We start from the raw sequence: 20562 nt of genomic DNA, 5'->3' as shown, positions 1-20562 counted from the left end.
TCTTAAAGCAAAGCCTAGTAATCGTAAGATAAAGTAAGGAATATAATAATCTTAAGAGAAAAACTTACAATCGTAAGATAAGGTAAATATAATAACCTTAAGATAAAGTAAAAAAATATAATAATCTTAATATAAAGTAAAGAATATAATAATCTTAATATAAATTAAAGAATAATAATCTTAAGATAAATTAAAGACTAGTAATCGTAAGATAAAGTAAAGAATATCTTAAGATAGTTTTGCGTAAATATAATAATTTAACATTAATAAAGAGTATAGTTTTCTTAACGTTTATTGCTGAACGATTAATTTTTGATGAATTGTGAAAGTGACAGCTGAAAGCATATAAGTGCACCAGAGCTTTTACCATGGGGTCAGCTGTTGTTGCTCTTGGACTACAAGTTACTGCGACTCTATCACGTTTTCAAGGTGTAGTGCTTCTGAGAAAAGCAGTTCTAATGAAGGTAAAAAATATTTAAAAAAAAGGTTTCTTAAAAATAAGCATTTTTTTCAAAGTCATAAAAAATTTATCCACAATTTTGCATCACGAGAAATAAAGTCGAGGGTACCTGTGATAAATTAATAAAGACAATAGCTAATATTTTTTGACGATGCAATAAAATAAATGGATTTCGTTATGCAGGAGACTACACTTTTATTTTTCGTGATATAAAAATTTTAGATAAATTCTATGACGAGAATTATTATTTAATCTATTCTTCACATTAAACTATATTATAAATTATTTTCTTCTTTAGTGAAATAAAAGCTTATTAAAAAAAGTTAGGGGCTTAATTCTGGGGGGCGTTAGCCCAGAATGGCTATTACGTTTCGAAACAGCATTTTGCGTGTTAAATCACTAAAAGCGTTGCATAACTTTTCAAACTGTTGCCACCAAAATGTTACCGCGCTGTGCTATATTTAAAGAAAATAAATAAAGAAGAATCTGCATGAATGCATGTATGGTTTTCGCGGTGTGAAAAAAAAAAAGGTATCTACAGCTATCAAATTTCGAATAACGTAATCCTCTACTCGAATATGGGCACCCGGAAGGTCCGAATTTTGAATTTGTTGTATTGTCTATATCATATTTTATAAAACTTTAATGACTTTTTGATGAACAAACTAGACGATTTCAAAGCGAGCAATGGCAACACGGTACGGAATAAAACATTTTTATTTCCAGCTCGCTATATTGTCTACCGGAAATTCTAAAGATATGCAGTTTTTAAATATTTTCATTCCAAAGGGACACTAATTCTTTAGAAAGGTGTATGTGTGTGGAAAAAAAAATAAAAATTAAAGAAAAACCTCTCCTTTGTGCATATTATAAAATCTAAAAGTTTTCAGATTTTTTTTAAATTTTTATATATTTTTTTTAATCTTAAAGACACGTTATCAGTCAGAGTATTCTATTTTAAAATATTTTCTTCAGCAATGGCTAGTAACTCTTTTACTTCCAACAGCAGTTTTGCAGGCCGAGGGGGGGGGAAGATTTATAAATTACGTAAAAAATGTCATATATGAATTTTATTTATGTCATATATGAATAAAGGATTTTTCCGCTCTGTGTAATAATAAAATTTAAAAAATTCAAATAAAATTTTTAAAAACATATCACTGCACCAGATTGTATTGTCATTCACAATGAGTTTGTGTGCTAAGTTTGAGCTGGATAGCTTATCAGGAAATACTTAAAAAATCGATGGCAAAGTTTTGATCGTAGTGACAAACATGATGAGAGAGTATGTATTTTTTTAAAAAAAGGCTCTCAAAAACGCGGCTGGTTTTAAAAAGTTCTAAAGAAGATGTTTAATTAATATTTTATATCATTCATGTTTCAAAAGAAAGTGAAAAGTTCGTTTTGTGACATTTGAAAATTGTAGCGGACATGCTCTAGGATGCTAGAATTTTAAAGTCACATGAAAGGTTAGACTACAATAAAAGCAAGATCAATGTGTAAACTGAAATGCTTAGAAAATGTTATGAATTATGAATTTTTAAAACGGAAAATATTAAAAATGGCAGGGTAGATTTTCATTGCTAATAATTTGAAACGCTACAGTCTTTAAACTATATTGTTTATGCGATAGTAAAGAGGAGCAATGACCAGAGCAATTCTCCCACTCCGTCTGTTTAACCCTTTCCGGCACGCTACCTTTTAAAAGTGTAGTTTTGATAATTAAAAAAAAAAAAAAAAGTGGGCACACTGATTGGAATAGAGCTTCGAAAAGAGTGCTGAAACGAGCATTGTTGTCAATGAACTGGCGGATGAGATGCGGAAAAACAAAGAATACAGAATCTCAGTTGTCCTAGATTATCGGTGAGCCCGGTCTGGGCACACCTAGGGTTCGCCGTTTGATTTTCGGCAAGATTTCGAGGTAAAAATTTAGAACTAATATAGAATAAGGAGATTAGCATACATCCAAAAAATAACATAGAAATTCTTTTCAAAGAATTCCTTTTATACCCTAAAAAAAATCTGAAAGATTTCTTTGAAAAATGAGGGTCTTAAAAAACTAAACATGGCTAAAATATATGGACTGGTTTGTGTTGAGCTGCCATCTATTATAAATAAAGTTCAGAGTAACCTATAGTAACATACAAATCCTTTTTCATTCAATTTTTCTGTGCGTACAGAAGGACATTTTTAGGTGTGTCCAGACCGGACACATTGTGCCGCAAAGGGTTAAGACTGCATCTTATTTTTAAAAAAAATGTAGAAAATGGATCTGTAAATATTTTTATACTTATTATAATATTATTATATAATTTTTTATAATTCTTATTTTTTCCGCTTTGCACATCGTAAAACTGAGATTTTTTAGTTTGTTCGTTAAACAAATATATGTGAGATATTATTTTTTTTTTAAATTAATCTTTTTAAATGTTAATTTTTTTAAAAAAGGGAACCTTTCAGATTTCACATTACGCCCAAAGGGGCGTTTTTTTAAAGTTTTGTGTGTTAGCTTTATATATTAAATATGATGTTCTTCGCACTTGAACCATAAAATTCAGTTCAATGGCAATATCGCAAATTTCTAATTTTAAAATGAGCATACCTTTAGAATTTCCGATACACAGTATCACGCGTTAGAGATAAAAATGTTTTTTTTTTCTATACAATGTTGCCACCGCTCGCTTTGAAATCGTTGAGTTTGTTAATCAAAAATTCGTTAAAGTGTTAGAAAATATAAAATCGATAATAAAACAAATTCCAAATTCGGGCTTCCAGCTTTACCACAGTGCATCATCATCAGCAAATTTTTGTATGTACAAAATTTTAATTCGGGAGCTTATCAGAAAGTAAGTTAAAAATCGATGACACAATTTCGACCACCGATAGTGAATCCCCATGAGTGAACTAAATAAAATCTTATAAAAAGTTATAGAACATAACAGAAATTTGGGAGAAGACGAGTTAATGAGTTTTTCAATTAGGTAATTTAAAACTCTAATTAGTAAATAAAATTGTTATCTTGAAACCGTTTATAAGAATTAGTTTTATTTTTTAAATTCCTACTGCGAATGGACGTTTGTGTGAATCCTTAAGACAATTCAAATTTCCATCCCCTTTTCAGTATTTGAATCCGGGCCTAGAGGTGTGGTTCTTTAACCGCCGTACCTTGAACAGGTTTGTTTAAAGACGGCTGTTCAAACAAACTCATATTCAGAATATATTGAATCATCCAATCTTACATTAAAAGTACATCGAATCTTTCAACCTCCCATTCAAAATATACTGAAAATATCTGAGTAATAAATATAAGAGTACTGTATGTTTATGGTTGTTTTCTCTCCGATAAGAAACTCCTCATTGTTGCGGTTCAGAATTGGGACCAATTTATACCTGTCTATAAAGTCTGAAAATTTGACCTTTCCCTTGTGAATGACTATGTGTCACATCAGCGGCGGCAGGCGTTACTGTAATCCTTATAAGAACGGTCTTTCATTGTTCAACAAGATTGCGTGATTCGCCAAGAGATATGGATCTTTGTTAATTAAGGTAAAGTACATTGATCTATTGAATTAATAACAAAATAATTTTCAACTTGTTTTCAGAAAGATTTTTTCTTTCCTTTTTTCTTTCTGTCTTTCTTTTTGATTCTTTGATTGATTTCTTTTTGACTACATTCTGCTGCTTAAGTCAGTAAACCCTGAAGTGTCATCGTTGATATCTTTTAGATCGTTGTAGGAGGAATTTATTTTCCGCTATAAAGATTGCGATATACTTGAATTGTTACCCTGCTGGCCTGACGTAGGGCAGCCTTGGACTCGGAGAAGCGTAGATGTTTGTGAATGTGCAGTCTTTGTGGCACGGAGCACTCAAAATACCGTCAAGCTGAAAGTCCTCTTTAGATGTTCGGGAAAGGGGGAGACCTCAGGTCCCTCTCCCAGAGTTTTCCAGTCATTTATACTCCGACACTGCGTAAAACTGACGTTTGACCCTGCGTAAGATACTGAGATTAGTATCGACCCTGCAGTAAGATCCTCACAGTGTAGGACCGATACAGCGTAGAACGGCCACCGACATAAGATCGATATCGGCACGATAAAACAAAAATTTTGTAGTGGTATGTAGTAAAGAGTAAGGTGTCACCTTCGCAGAGCCGTTAGAGGCATGCGATGGAACACTGCGTAGGGTCGACACTGATATTACGTAATGTAGACAAGGATTATAATTTGAGCAGCATATATTCAAAAGGGAAAGAGTTTCGAAATAGAATAGAATAAATTATTTCTATAGGTTATAAGCATAAGGTATTTTCTCCCTCCTTTCCGAATGCCTTCGTGGTATAATTGGAAGCATGCTCAATGCTTATTCAAGAGATTCAGAGTTCCAGTGCGTATACTCCTGCTTCAAAATGACTTTACAGTGGCGCCCGAAATAAAACGTGGTGCACAATTTGTCGCCACCAGAATATGGCGAATGGGTCCCAACATCCCAGTCGCGCTTTAAAAGGGAGGAGTATATAAGGTATTTTCTCCTTCTTTCCACCATGCCATCTGCCCACCAGCGGCTGAGCGGTAAAGTCGCTGAACACTGGTAGTTCGGTGTAATGTTTGAATCCCGCGCGTTTTCGTGATTTTCCCCATGTGTAGCTTGTATATGAGCCAGTTCCACGAAGGCATCCCTTCTCTTAAAGGTAGATAGCCCTCGGGGCCCTTATTTCCGTAGTTGCATAAACCAATCCAGCATGCCTTCGTGGTGTAACGGTAGCGCTTATGCGAGAGGTCCAGGTTCAAGTCTCAGAGAGGGCATTGCACATTTTTCATGTGCTCCTGCTTCTAAATAACCTAATGACTCTACAAGGTACTTACATAGGATGCACATCGACATAGCGACATAAAGTCGGCCCTGTGGGGGCAGGCAGGCTGACCACTCAGCTGTGCACCTGGGCGTTCTCGATAATAAGACGGCTAACTGACCGATGAATTCGGCTTTTCTGGGCGAATGCTAATGTGTACTGCCGGTAAGAAGAGCTTTGTTTCAATTTTGTATTAAATTCTATTTATTTTCTGTAGTTTTTATTTTAAACATTGGATCACTCTAGCGATGACTACATAATTAAAAAGATGAAAAATTATCTTACTGTAAAAGTAGTAAAAAATTGTTTTCAGGGTGTCTGACAAGCTGGATTATTTATGAAGAGTTTTCCATAGTGCCCCCCCCCATGTATGTAAATAAGAGTTTTAATGCGAATGCTACTAATCGTTGGCTAACTTGAATCGACAAAGGTTCGGCTATCTGTTGTTCGATAACGAAAACGTAGTGATTTGATAAGTGTTTTATCTGAGTTGCTAACCTTGGTAAATAAATATGTTGGCTAAGCATTTTTCTGTGTTATTTCAAATTAGGTCGTGTCTTTTTTTTTTTTTTTTACAATATTATCGTTTTAATTTTTCAAAATGCATTTTTTCCTCTACAGCTAAAATTTTGCCCCCAAAAATATCTCATTCGATTCAAACCAGGGTGGATTTGGGGCTGAAGTTTGGACGTCCCTAGAAGTGTCAGGATGGGTGACTGCATGCACCTTCTTTTCTTACCTACGACTTTTCATAGGTCTTATATATGGTTTCATAGGTTGATATATCAGCAACAGTAACAAATAAGTACTTCTTGAGATTATTTCACTTCACATTAGTTATATTTTTAGTTTAAAAGCGGATATCAATAAAAAAGCGGTAGTTTATTTTTATTTTTATTTTTATTTTTTTTTTTTTAAAGATATGTGTTGTAATTGTTGTTTACTTAGCTCACTTGTCTGACAATAACATCAGAACGAGCGTATGGAACTCATCGTGCCAAGGTGTGCAAGATTGCGCCTGTCATTGAGAAGGGCTTTGAGCACCATACAGACGACTTTCCTCAGTTCCGCTCCCAATTCTGATTCTCGAAATGTGTTCGAGGGTTCCCCAATTCTCTTCCCGTACCAAAACCTTTCGACAGGACTTCCGACCTGCCGCATATTAAGAGTGTTCCCATACCACACAAACTCTATATATTTGTAGGAATCTATGCCTTTTCCGGAATTCGAACCCAGGCCCTTCGGTACTGCAGTCGACGTCGCTAACCACTATCCCCATTGAGCTAAAGCTATGTAGATTTGATTCTAGATCTGGCATTTTTCACAGATCGTTTAAATTTTAGTTATAACTTAAAAATTCTGTTCTCAAAGAAATTCTTACCTTATTATGGATGCATTATCATCCGTTGTTAGGAAGTGCTATTTTAAATAAATATGTCTCTAAAATAAAGACTCCGACTTTAGAAATCACAGGACTAGTGTAATTGCAGCCTATATGAATATCTTCATTGAACTTCATTCACCGTTTCATCGCAGATCTTGCAAAAGTAGGCTTTCTAGGTAGAAGCAACTTATGGTGATTAGACCACTTTTATTGTATACAGCCCATACTTAATCCATTAGCTTAAAACTGGGTTCACGAAAAGCAATTTTGTGCCTCTCGAATACGTTTCAATAATACGTGCAGGGAATAGTTTGAAGCTGTAGTGACTATATTTTAATGTGGTCGTACTTTTTCTTAAAGTTTAGCCAGATGAAATGATTAAAAGAAAATATTCCAATTCTTGTCCATTGGGAGCGAAATGTAGTTTAAAGAAAATAAATACTTTTTGTGCTAGATGTTACTCGTCAGACTCGCATTCATTGTGCTTTCAAACTAACCACTTGCTAAACGAACCGAGCCAAGCGCTGAAGCTGACAATGAATTTAAATCACTATTATACTCCTGCAAATATGTCATCGCCAGGTGCTTGAATAAAATACTGCTACTCTTGTTGTTGTTGTTATTCCTATTTCTTTAAGGAAATGTACAAGTTATTTTTATAAGCACGGCTCTCTCTTAAAGTGTCGATGAATTAGTTGGAAGCTACACCCGCGTATAAATTTATTCGTGTCTTAAATGTTCGGATGGAAAGAAAAGAAAAAAAGAATGAAGCTAGTGAAAGTGTTTTGATGTAGGTTGGCTTTGCGGTTTCGTCAACAGTATAATTATATTTTAACAGTTTCTTCTGTGAGAGATGTGTTGCAATTATTCTGCAGGCATTTTGAAAGATAAAATGAAATATCAGGCGGCATTATTACGTTCCAGAGGGAAATTCTGATATTAATTTTCGTCTGTAGTAATAAAATCCACCCCGTGAAAAAAAATGGTCTTGTATAACAAAATTATGTAAGACCTTCAAAATGCTGATTAGAAATGCGGCGTCAATTCTTAATTAATTAAAATAAATATACTAAAAATGTTTGAAAAAGCATATACTGAAAACGACATTGTTTAACAACGTTCCATCTCCTTCTGATGTGTTGTCTCATTTCAGCCTTTCCTGCTTCAGGCATTCTGGTGGTGCTGATTAAAAATAGTGTTATTACTGTAGACCTTCAATTATCCGAATAAATTGGGACCGGACGCTATTAGATAATAAAAAATTCGGATAATTGGATTTCTTCGGTAGAGAGAATCTCCGTACGTTTTCATTAATTAACAAACTCTGCTTTAAAGGATGAACAACCAAGCGTCTGTAAGATCTTAGCTTTTTCACAAAGCATAGGACTCAAAGCAAATTGGGTTTCCCATAGAACGTTGCTGGAAAAGAGGGGGGGAAAAAAAAACATTTGAAAACGACATCTTCTAAATTTTTGTTTGTTGCTGCATTGAGTTTCTTGAAGAATTTCTATCTTCGTTTTCAGCCCACCAGCGGCCTAGCGGTAAAGAAAAGTACTCCACGAAGGCAACCCTCCCCTTAGACAGATAGCTCTAGTATGCTTTGCCATAATTAGATAAACCAAACCAATCTTCGCTTTCAAGCAGTGACCGCGAAGTTTAAGCCTTTGCGGCACAGTGTGTCCCGTCTGGACACACCTAAAAATTTCCTTCTGTACGCACAGAAAAATTGAATGAAAAAGGATTTATAGGTTACTCTGAACTTTCTTTATTTATAGTAGATGGCAGCTCAACACAAACCAGTCCATATATTTTAGCCATGCTTATTTTTTTTTTTTAAGACCCTCATTTTTCAAAGAAACATTCAGGATTTTTTTAGGGTATAAAAGGAATTGCTTGAAAAGAAATTTCTATGTTATTTTTTTTTTTTTTTTTTTTTGCTGTATGCTAATCTCCTTATTCTATATTAGTTTTAAATTTTTACCTCGAAATCTTGTCCAAAATCAAACGGCGAACCCTAGGTGTGCCCAGACCGGGCTCACCGATCATCTAGAACAACTGAGAGTCTGTATTATTTGTTTATCCGCATCTCATCGGTCAGTTCATTGACAACAATGCTCGTTTCCGCACTCGTTTCGAAGCTCTATTCAATATATGTATCAAAATTCCGACTTAGCGATAGAGGTAGCGTACTTAAGGTAGCGTGCCGGAAAGGGTTAAAAGTGTAGGTTTGCAGCTTTTAATGTCTGAAATCGTTGATTGTTCAACACTGGGTTTCCGTCCTCGTTTATACGTAATGGAATCTATTCAGGTATTTACAATAAACCTTTCATTGTGATACTGTAATGTTATGAATTCCGGTTTCAGTTACGTAATTGAATTATGAATTATAAAAGCATTTTGACATATCAATGATATTTCTTTTTCTGCTAGTGGACTGTTAGGTAGTCAGTGATTTCTAAGGCCAGTTTAGTTTTGTTTATGTGTTTATATTAGATCATATTTAAAATGCGAAATTTTCGGGAAATTTCATGTATGATGCCTTTGTTCGGTAAACAGACGTATACCACGGTCGAAGGTCACGCGTGTACTTTGTACACACACGCCGGGGGGGGGTGGAAATGGAGACAGTTCTCCTGTTCTGCTGTGAAGATTAATTTGTGTTTTTCATGTCTCGAAAGCGCGACTTAGAATGTATATTAGACTTATATATAGCGTTCTTCTGACCTCGGTATTTTGATACAAAATTGGACTTTTTCTGGACATAACGATTTTTTTCCATATTTCGATTCTGCTGCTAAAATTATGCCTAAATATTAAATTTTGTAAAGTTTTATGAAAAATTTGCCGAGAGATTAATAAATGTATCTTGGCGCACTTTTTTCACTTTGCGCCGAGAATACATGACGCGGCGCACTTCCGATTTTATGGTAACCTAGTTTCCTTTCCCTTTTATTGTGCACGAGCCGAAGAAAAAGTGTATCGTTCATTTTTCACAAAGTGCGTAAACCATTTGATGTTTCTATCGCATTTAACACATATGCCAAATTTCAAAACGCGCCAATATATAAATTCACATATATCTTGGAAAATTTTGAATAAAAAAAGCACAAGTTCTTTTCCGATATGCCTAGAAATACATCTACTTTAAGGTGATAGTAAAAATTTTATAGGTTACATTACGAGAATTTTTTAAGGAAAATTAATAAAGATTACTAAAAATTACAAATTTTAAAAACAAATCAGAAAATGCCTGTGAATTTTATTTGGATTGAAACTAAATTTCGAACTCTGAAAGAAGAACTCTAGTAAGTTTAAAAAAAGAAAAGGGGGGGAAAAATAGATATTAATGAGTATTATAATAAACAAATTTTAAATCTAAATCATAAAAAAATGGTCGAATTTTATTTGGAATGAACCTAAATTTCGAAATGGGAAAGGAAGAATCAAATAAGTTTAATAAAAGAGCTATTAATAAACATATACCAAATTCAATTAACACTGAGAAGCTAAAAATGTTAGAGCTAATTTTTAAAAAACTACTAGTGTGATTTTTACAAAACGTGGCACTTTGGCATAATTTGAGTCTTAGAATCGAAATATGAAAAAAAAAAAAAAAAAAAAAAAAAAAAAAAAAAAAAAAAGAAAGGAGGCCGATTTTGTGTCAAAATGAGAAGTGCGCTTTGTAAATGTAATACATGTTTAAGTCCGCCTTCGAGACATGAAAAACGCACGTTAAATTTAGTCAATCGGCTCAATAGAATGGGGTATATAGAACTGTTCCATTTTTCTTTTTATGTAGAGTGTACATATGCATATATATATGCTAGTATGAATTTTATAAATCAGATGAATTTATTTTTAACCGTGTAGTTTTTGAAGATAAGTGGAACTTTTCCCTAAGACGATCACTGACTATTCCATAGAATTTCGGTGTTTTATGGAACTATTATCTGTAGAGAAAATGACATTGATGATATTCGGTACTGATAATAACGTTGTCAGAATACTGAATGCAAGTGATTAATTTCATTGGTAAGAGAGGTGGGCGCAAGAAAGGTTATAGTGTAACTTTAGTCTTTAGTACTGAAACTTCCTTCTGGTCAAAAAACAAATAAACGAAAAAATTCTAAAAAATCTGAAAGTTTTCAAGTTTTATATTACGCCCAAAGGTACGTTTTTTAACGTTTTGTGTGTTACCTTTATTTATTAAATATCACGTTCTTTGCACTTAAACCATAAAATTCAAGTCAACAACAATATCGAAAAATAATTTCAAAATGAGCATACCTTTAGAACTTCCGATATACAGTCTCGCGCGCTGGAGATTTTTTTTTAATGCAGTGTTGCCATTGCTCGCTTTGAAATCATTGAGTTTATTAGTCAAAAACTCATAAATGCTTTACAAAATATGAAACAGCTGCTAAAATAAATTCCAAATTTGGGCTTCCAGTTGCCCATATTCGGAGGAGCATTACGTTTTTCAAAATTTGATGGCTCTAGGTACGTTGTTTCATCACAGTGCGAAAAATGTACATACATTTATGCAGATTCTTCATTATTTAATTCCTTTAAATATAACACAGGGCGATGATATTTGGTGGCAACAGTTTGAAAAGTGAATCAATGCAGAAAGTGAGTCGACAAAAATGCCAAAACGAAATTAATAGCCCTTCTGAGCTAACGCTTTGGGCTAAAAAAAGTCAGTTGAATTAGTTATCTGTACTTCAGATCTAAAGTCATTTCATTAAAAAACTTTAAAGTGTACATCAAATGTAAACTGTAAACGTGTTTTTATTATTTAAGTTCAATGTCAAATTTTTTATGTCATTGTATTTATTTCATTTGGTAAATTACTGATGTCCAATAAATTTTCTAGTGTCATGTCGAATATCAGAATTTTTGAATCATATGCATTGTCAAGAAAAAGCACTAGGTATTATGTTTTATTTAATCTTAATTATTGTGTATTAATTATTTTATGTTAGAAGTTAACTATTGTTGTACGTATAATTATTTTATTTCTTAAATTTCACCGGTTTTGAGGGTGTTTCATTGAGCTTCGGCACTTGTAATTTTCGGAATTAAGCACAGCTAATGTCTTAAGTGCAGAAGAAATGTTCTTTCAGTTGAGTAAATTTTATAATTTTACGTAATAGCGCAACCATCCGAGTAAAACTCGCCAAAATTGTATAATACTGCAAAATCTGGGATTACAGTTTTGTAGGCGAGTAATGTCAAATTGACGGCCAGCAAAATTGGTATTTTTATGGTAGCCGGCGTAAATTAATTAGTATTGTTATGGTGCTAATTATTGTCACAATTCAATCCGCTGAATGTTTGGATCTGTCGATTAATTTTTGTTGCGTTATGTCTGTTTGGTTAAAAGCATCGGCTAATCGGTTTTTTGCAAATATTTAAATTCTTGAGTTGGCTGGTCGATCAGCGTTAATTTACAACGGGCATAATGGCGATGAACAAGTGATTATTGTTTATATGTAAGAAGTACGGATCAAGGAAAGTAAGACTTATTTATGGAGACTTTATGCTTAATTGGTAGGTTTCGGTGTGAATGTTTCGCCTTTTGCGAACTTACATAAGTAACATAACATTTGTGGACTTGCATAAGTCGCGTGTTAATGATTCACAGATTTCTTTAACATAGTAGTCACATAAAAAGTTTGACGTAGCATTGTCACCGTAATAAATCGATCTGTGTAAGCGTTTACGTATATCTCATCGTCATTACATACATCGGTTAGTTATGAGGGAATTGCTGAAGTTCTTTGAAGGTACATGCTTTTATGTCTGCCGGCTATACAAGATAATACTTTTAAACTCATTAGTAGAGTATAGGATCGGCTATGCGTTGTGAAGTAGTATTTGTATAGCTCTTAATTGAATTGGATTACTTGATATTTGTGAGGGGAATGAGTTCATACGTAATTTAAATGTAGTGACGTTAGAAATGTATTTAGCTGAGTCTTTTAACAAATTTTGGAGCCTAATGTTAACTTTCTTTTACGGATAGGTTAGATTATGTTACCTTATAGGTATAATTCATGCTGGTACGTACCTATTAACGCTCTAGCAGCTGCGGATTCGGCAGTTTTTAAGTGCCGCCAATCTACACCTATATTTTTTGCGATAAATCATAAATTAAAACACTTTATTTAAAATCAAAGTAGTCAATCGGATTTCGGTGGAAAATGGGCCGAATTAGTTTAATATACATTCAAAACGGTCTCTGTTTTCTTTGACCTGATGCTATCGTCATATGAATCCTGCTAAATAAGATTCTAAATGATGTCTCACTGTCCCCCTATGTCTCTTGTTCCTCCATTTAGCACTGCCCCACATTCTCTCAATTGTTTGTGCACGAATTCCTGTATCAAGATCAATAAAATAGTATTTATGATTAACTTTAGGATGTAGGAATCCTTTTTCTATTCTATTTGTTTGGTAACCTTTCCGACTGTCAGAATAAATTTGTGCTACCGTATGCAATGTTTTCAATAATTTTATTAAGAAGGGTAGAGCCAGGTCTATTAAGAACAGTGATAACAAACGAATCTTTTGTTTCTCCACATATACCACCTAACACCCACTGTTCGGGTAATGCTCGACCACAGTTATTTTTACGCTTAGTAAACAAACTTTCATCAATTTCTACAATGCAATCTGGTCCACCTACCTTCTTGTTTGGTTTATTCGCCATATCCAAGACACATAATTCACGCATGTAATTGTTCCAATCTATAACACCGATAAATCAAGTTGCTTTTCACAAAATTTAATCGACGCCAACTCCTCGCAGCAGCAGTATATGAATCTCAAAGCTGAACAAAATGGAGTTCTGCTTCCTTCAAACCAGTTGTCTTTCTCAAGTCCCACTTGCTGATCGCACCGTCTTAAATTACATTTCCAAAACGTACGTTTACCAAAATAAGGTTTCAGATCATGCGAATTGGTACATTTTCGTATTTTTGATAAAATATTTCGCTCCTGAAAAAATAAAATTGCATCTTGTTATGTGTTTGGCAAATCCCAAAGACGCATTTTCGTAGCACTAAAAAATGGCGTCAAAAATCAGCAAACAACAAGGCAAAAAGGAATCCAAAAGATAACTGCGTGTGAACAACAGGATCGCTCTTTATTGGCGCATCAGCGCAACTTCTGCGGCGGCGTTAATACATAAGTACCTTCATGCTATTTAGGTAGCAGATACACATGAATTCCAAAAAGTGTCTTATTAGTCATATCTTTTAATTTGTCGTTCAAGCGCCTTCAGAAACATCTCAAGAGTGTCACCATTCGATGAAGCATAAGACCTTAAATTTTATCTTGTAGCGTTATAAGGTAATTCTACCACCTTCGTAGCGTGCCTTCGTGGTGTAGTGGTTCTGCACGCTGGGCCTGTATTCCAGAGATACGTGGTTCGATTTCCCAGCGAAGGCGATTGCTAATTTTTCAGCTCTTCGGCTTTTCCAATTAACCTAATGTCTCTACAGCGTCATTCGGTTATTTTGAAGCAGGATACGCGTCGAGTGTGTTACCATTACACCACGAAGGCATGTTGAAAGGAGGGCAAATTTAATCAGTCTGTATCTATTTAACAGTACAATCATTTGAAAACAGTAAACATACTTGAGTAAAATCGAAATCCTTTTGTTGTTGTGACTTATCTCACTTGTCCGACAGTAAAATCAGAACAAGTCCACGAAATGCATCCTGGGAAGGAGAGCAAGATTGCTCCAGTCGTTGGCAAGAGCCTTGATCACCATATAGTTGACACTACGACTTTGCCGACTTCCGCCCGCAGTTTTGATGGAGAGCACACTCCCGGGGGCGACGGATCCGAGGGATTCCACCTATCTTCCCCTACTACCAGTCTCTTGAGAGGACTTTCGGCTCGCCGCATATTTAGAGTGCCCCAAAGCCGCACAGACACTATACTATACAAACATCCATGCCTTCTCCGGCCCTTCCGTATGGCAGTGAGCGTCGCTAACCACAATCCCGTCGGTATGGCGGCATCGAAACTCTTATTTTAAAAATAGTTATCTAACAGATATAATTAAAAATACGTTTATAATCTACTGATAATTTTTATGAATATCTATGATCTTATACCTCTTACTTGGTATGCTATGGAAAGCATACCAAGTAAGAACTATATAAGTAAGAACTATAGCATTCCAATTGTTTGTGGAACTATAGCATTCCAATATGATTCGAATTCCAATTGTTTGTGGAAAAGTGAAGACTGAGACGTGGTTAGTTTTCGCAAAACCAACTGAATTAATTACTAAAAACAATAGTATAATATTGAATATTTTATTCTCTATAATATTATATATGAGCGAAAGACTTACCATATTAGTCATTTGTAAAGGAAATATATTTACATTTTGTATTTATTTTCGATAATTAATATCCTGAGATCTTCCGCTTTGCTTTGTAGGTCATTTCACTTCTCGATCTGCAGCTTTTCACGCTTATGCTGATTTCTGTTTAAACGACGCTAAAGTAATGACTAAATCTCGACCACAGCGAATGCAATGAAATGATTACTCGAGTTTAATAATAGCCGTTTCTGAATCAACCCCCGATTCTGTGTGCCTTTAAAATGCTGTCCTGAGAAATGTCGAATTTAGCATCTTCATTGCTTGCTATTGAGATCAAGAGTAAGCCGGTTTGTAATTTGCAGATTGAACTGAATATTGCCGTTCAGCATCATAATTCATCCAGGTTTGAATCGTCTAAAATACAAAGCTGAATTAGTTGGCGAATTCCCTCAGAGTAACGGTTATTTTAAAGGCGAATGGAATCATTGTGGGCGTTAATTTTCGCCAGTGTTGTTAATTGTTCTGCTATTCATTTGCGTTGGGGAAGAATAAGCGGTACAGATTATAAATGACGTCTTGTGTCGGCCCTCGACAAATTCGGTTAATGTAATCGACTGGAGGCCATTTTGCATGAGTTATCAAACTCCGTGATGATCAGAATGAGTGATTATTAATTGCTGTTTAGTGATCGCTGAATAATTTGCATTGCAGTCAGAAATTCTGGTATCGTCCATCCTCTTCTTGAATTTTATCTTTGGATGTGAAAGTGTCCCCACTCTTTACCTCTTTCGTCTAAGACTTATAACCCTGGGTTACAAATCACTTGTTAACCCGATGTTCTTCGTGCTCATTATGTTGACTGGTTGAAGCATATTTAAAATGATGAACCCCGCCCAATCGGGACAGTGCTTAGCGACTTTGACTGTCGTACCGAAGGACCCGGGTTCGAATCTCCCAGAGAAGGCATGCACGTTTGTAAATGTATAGTGTCTGTGCGGCATGCGAGCATTCTAAATAAGTCTTGAGAGGCTGGTGGTAGAGGAAGAGGGCTCCTACCCCCGAATGCTGTTCATGTTACTGTGAGACAAGTGAGATAAGTCACAACAACAGCACAATGATAAACAATGAAAAATTACTTGTAGTTAATGAACATGATTGCGGTTTGCCTCTTTCTTTACTGTTTTTCTGAATTTATGATTATTGTGTTCCATATCACAGCAATGATACAATCATGCATATTTCGTACTGGTTTGTTTACGAAATAGCATATAGTGGCTGTTGTGGTAATAGAAAACAAGTTTTTTTCCCTATCTTTATTCTGCGTAGCTTTCGAGAACGCTGAATTAGGAATTTAGTTAATTATGCAGTGTTAATAAATTGGCTAGCTAAAATGGGTTTTAGAAAGCTATGCATGGAATTCCTCTTTCACATGCAAGGCGTGAAAGAGGAAAAGAAAGAGGAAAGGCGTGAAAGAGGAAAGAGGTTTATTATTGCCAATTAAATCTGAAAGGTTTCAGATTTTAAATTACGTCCAAAGGGGCGTTTTTTTAACGTTTTGTGTGTTACCTTTATTTATTAAATATCATGTTCCTCGCACTTAAACCATAAAATTCAGTTCAACAGCAATATCGCAAAATAATTTAAAAATGAGCCTATCTTTAGAATTCCCGATACACAGTTCCGCCGCGTTGGAAATAAAAAGTTTTTTTTCCCCCTCCCCCGTAGACAGTTGCCATTACTCGCTTTCAAATCGTGGAGTTTTTTGACTCACAAATTCGTTAAAGTTTTACAAAATATGAAATCGATAGTAAAACAAATTACAAATTTCAAATTTGGTCTTCCACATGCCGATGTTCGTAGGAGGATTACGTTATTCAGAATTCGATGTCTCTAGGCACCGTTGTATTATCACAGTGCGAGAAATATACATACATTTATGCAGATTTTTCATTATTTAATTTCTTCAAATATAATGCGGGACTGTAACACTGGGTGGCAACAGTTTGAAAAGTGAAATGGACATTTATAGTGACTCAACGCAAAATCGGTAAATGAAAACAATAGTCCTTCAGGGACAAAGCGCCTTTGGACTAATAATAATAAAGATAACTTCAGAATGTTAAAGAAAATATCACATTTCCATAATATCTGTGTTATAAAGCTTACCATATCTATCATATGAAATATTGTAGTCCTTTATGTTATATAAATTAATATAAATGTTCTAAAACAAAGTTTGCTCACCATCCGTGAATATTTTTTCTTTTTCCCTAGTACTATCTTAAAAAATATTTTCATATTTACTATTCCGTTTTTCTCCTACCCCTTTCTTTTTTTTGAGAGGGTGCTTTATATGTAGATAATACTTATCTTCAGTATGAATAGGGGTTAAAAATGGTTAACATCGTGTATTTTATTATTGTTCATCGGACATCGTCGTCGTCATCATTATCAAGAATAGTCCGAAGTTACGCGATCGATATAAAGTACGTAAGTCGGTGTCTAATTTTGGCGTATACGTGCATATGAAATTTAATTAAATAAGAGTAAGGAATAAAAGGATTTTTTCAGAAGGAAGGGTAGGTAGTTAAGAATGTAACTTTCATATATGTCAATACAAAATAATATTAAAATAAGTATGAATGAGTGTAAAAGAGTTATTTCGTTGTCCTTAGCTTCGTAAAATTTAACGAACTTGTCTGACGACAATGATTTTTTTTTAAGCACATAAAATTTCTTCATTAACAAGGCACTATTTTTTTTTTTTTTAATTCCTTGCCTTATACCTGGAACACGTTCCTGATTATGTTCCTCAAAATTTTGCAACCATTTTTTACTTCCTTGTACGAAGTAAAAAGGAAGTATTCTAATCGCGAAAAGATTCAGGCAGCATATTTCAACGAAAATATCCATTTTGACCGCTATCGAATGCAATTTAACGATGTATTTGCGTGATATCTGTACGTAAGGAAAGAATAAAATACGCTTTTCCTTCAAAAAAATTATAAAACTGCTTTAAAATTAATTCTGAAGAGAATTTTTCGTGGCGTCTGTACGAACGTATGTACGTATGTGCGTACGTTCGTTCGTAACTCGCATAACTCAAAAACGAGTTGCCTCAGAACGTTGAAATTTTGTATATAGGACTGCTATAACATGTAGATGTGCACCTCGTATTTTGGTTGCAATCGGCAGCACCAAAATTATATAAATATATTTATATATATATCCACTCTGTTACCCGGCTCAGTGATCTCAGTTTCTTTACTCTTATATGTTTGTAAATTGTACATTTTTTGCTTTAAAAATGATTGAATTGTGCTGCTCTTATCTTCCGGTTAAGGTTTTTATGCCTTTAGTAAATCTGTATGCAATATTTTTAGAATTATCAACAATTTTAAAGTTGTCTAAGTGCCGCTAAGCCTTTTTTTTTATGGCGGCCATTGATGTTTACATTTGAAACAGGAGACTAGTGGATTTGTTGCCAATCTGGAGAAACTTAGCTTCGCAACAACAAAGATAACGCATTCATTTATTATTGCAATTAAATCATGCTTAATTCTTTCTGGAATTTTTTCGAGGAAATAAGTGTTTGAGATTTACTTCGTAACTTTTAATATAGATATTTTGAGTTTTTATGTAGTATTTTTGCCTTCTCGCGAAGTGAGAACTGAATTAATTGAATGAGAAATACTCAATCGTCTGTGAAAAACTGTTTCTTTTTGTTTTGTTTGCTTAATTTCTTTTATACATCATTCTAACTTTATTATAGTATTTGAATAGAACATGTGGCAACGATTAGATAATTCTATTCTTTAAATGATATAAATTTTGTGCATTATGAGTTATAATATGAACGAAATATATACGTTAACTGTTATATAATTATTGGATTATATAACAGTTAGTTTCCGTTATATAATTATTATATAAGTTACCTAACTTTTATATAATTATTAATACTGTTAAGTGAATCTAGCGCCAGAGTGTCGCTATGGTAAACAAATACTAGAGTGAAATTTAAAGAATGCATTTATTCTATTGTGGTTTATGCGCTGTCGGCGAAGTAGATTTAATTCAATCCAGTTTAAATGAAATGCAAGAAAAAATGCGTATAATTTAATATTCCGTACAGGGAAGTCATGTGGTGTACACATCAGAATTTTTTTTTTTTTTTTCCTTCAGTTGAGCCGAAAGTTTCTATCAAGCTTAGAATTGCCACATGTTTTTCTGATGGATCTGATTGAGGTGACAACTTTTATCACTAGCGATTTGCTCGTACGTTTCTACAAGCTCGTCGATTGACACTGCAATCAACAGCTTGCTGTGTGGTCAGTATCAACTTCCCAATCTAATTGTTTGGCAAGATTGACGGTGTCTTCTCTGCACATGAATGACTTGATCAGTGTCTGGCATTGTTTTTCTTTCTCTTTTTGAAAAAGAATGGGTAGTCTGGCAAGATTGACAGTGTCTTCTGGTACATAAATGACTTGATCAGTTTCCGGAATTGTTTTTCTGTCGCTTGTGAAAAAGAATGGACAGATTTTCTTGCAGACACCATGCAGGGTTTTGGGGAAATTTCATTTTGCGTTAGGAAAACAGAAGCTTTTTGCTAGCTGTCATATTTCAGTGGTTTCCTTTTAAGACGTCCTCCACAGAGATGTCAGGCATCCTTCCACTTCGGCTAACAGCCCTCGAATCCTTTGCCTTAGTCTAAATCATCCAGTGCAATCCCTGTATGTGCCCATCAACACACTGAAATACAATTCTACCTAAAGAAGACTATTAGAAATGGGAGGGGAGGAAGGAGGAAAGACCTTTTCGTGACTTTGTGGAACAATACAGTCTGTACATGAAGTTAAGTGAGAACTAGCTTTTAAGGACTCTCTCTCCTAAACTGAAAACCAGTATTTTTGTGGTTTACCATATGTGTGATATAAACTTGTACCCATTTCCTTTAGAAAATACTCCATGAAAGTATCCCTTCTTTTAGGCGGATACCCCAGTGCTTGCTTTTTGTGAGCGAATAACCGTCTTATAATAGTTCTGACGAGATATTTTAGATTTAGGCAATAAAAAGGAATGCAAGCCGTTATTTATTTATTTAAGAAAAAATTGTGTTTAAATGAATATGGTTTCATGTCTAATTAAGGGAGAGATGGTTAATGCGAAAAGAACAGTTAAAATACGAGATTAACTGTAAACATTTATGATTGCATTATCTAATTCTGAAATGTGCATGACCAGGAGTGCAGATAGGTGTAGTCAGGACTGTAGGCCCACCAGCGGCCGAACGGTAAAGTCGTTGAACACTGGTAGTTCGGTCCGAGGTTCGAAACACTGGTAGTTCCGAATCCCACGAACGGGTTGGCTGCTTTCTGCGTTTTCGTGCCTTTCCGTATGGGTAACGAGCCATTTGCCATTTGAAAAGACTTCCTCGAAGGCTTTCTTCCCCTCAAGCCAGATAGCCTTCGAGGTTTTTCCGTAATCACTTAAAACAAAGCACCTAAGTGGGCAGTACTAA

The 20562-nt window shown here is 34.6% G+C and overlaps 1 protein-coding gene across 6 annotated transcripts in view; it reads left to right on the top strand.

The window, feature by feature from the left end:
* Nucleotides 1-20562, top strand: part of LOC118183348 (uncharacterized) — a 384570-nt gene that overhangs the window by 32956 nt on the left and 331052 nt on the right. For 2 of the 6 annotated variants that reach the window (XM_085817695.1, XM_085817693.1), the window contains exon 2: nt 11570-11626. The exons of the other annotated variants lie outside the window; for them this stretch is intronic. The gene's annotated coding sequence lies outside the window, so the exon portion shown is untranslated. The remainder of the gene's footprint in view (nt 1-11569; nt 11627-20562) is intronic. 6 annotated transcript variants of the gene reach the window in all.

This window comes from Stegodyphus dumicola, chromosome 5 (genome assembly GCF_044657685.1).
Source record: "Stegodyphus dumicola isolate Sdum_Otavi_A_Nest chromosome 5, ASM4465768v1".
In the NCBI taxonomy this organism is placed as follows: Eukaryota; Metazoa; Arthropoda; class Arachnida; order Araneae; family Eresidae; genus Stegodyphus; species Stegodyphus dumicola.
This window is presented reverse-complemented; position numbering and strand designations above follow the sequence as displayed.